The following is a 739-nucleotide window of genomic DNA, read 5'->3' as shown; positions in this document are numbered from 1 at the left end:
TAAAGGCCACCCTTCATTTTGCCTTGCCCTTCCTCCCCGCTCTGCAGGAAGGGGCCCCTCTGCTCCGTGGGGAGCCCACCCTGCCAGCCCAGCCTAGCTCGGAGGGGGCTGGAGCAGATTAAAGCCGACCCCAAATGCTCAGGGGGTGGCAGGGGGAAGCCCCAGGGACAGCCCAGTTCCACAGAGAAGCCTGGTGGGGCCTCTTCAAACACCTCCTGTGCACTAATTGGCTTCATTAAGAGGAACCAGCGAGGGCATCTGCCCTTCCTTCTGATGGGACTGGGGACAGGATTAATCAGCCGGGGGAACGAAGGGGCAACCGCGTGCCTCGGGAAAGCCTCAGACGGGAGATCAGAGCTTGGCACGGAGGGTTAGTGAGGTGGGGGGACGTTGACTGAATAAGGCCATGAGCTTAATTATCCTGATTAATTACAGCCTGCTGCTTTTAACCCCCGACTGGTGGTGTGAGCCCTTCAGTACACTGAGGCACGGGCCCACGGCAGCCACGGAGGCAGCGGAGCCCCCTGAGGTGCACCAGGCCCTGGGTGGGGACACTTGGGCCCCCCAGGCTGGCACAGAGGGGGGCCCGCTAAGGCCCCCAGACTCCATAGACAGACACTGGATGGTCCCTGGATCTCACAGAGAGGCACTGGAAGGCCGCCAGCCCCCTCAGAGAGGCGCTATGAGCCCCCCGGACCCCTCAGAGACGCCCTACCAGGCCTCCAGACGCCCCAGACAC

This window comes from Cariama cristata, unplaced genomic scaffold (genome assembly GCF_000690535.1).
Source record: "Cariama cristata isolate BGI_N322 unplaced genomic scaffold, ASM69053v1 scaffold16744, whole genome shotgun sequence".
NCBI lineage: Eukaryota > Metazoa > Chordata > Aves > Cariamiformes > Cariamidae > Cariama > Cariama cristata.
The sequence above is the reverse complement of the archived record's forward strand: the minus strand, read 5'-3'. Positions refer to the sequence as shown.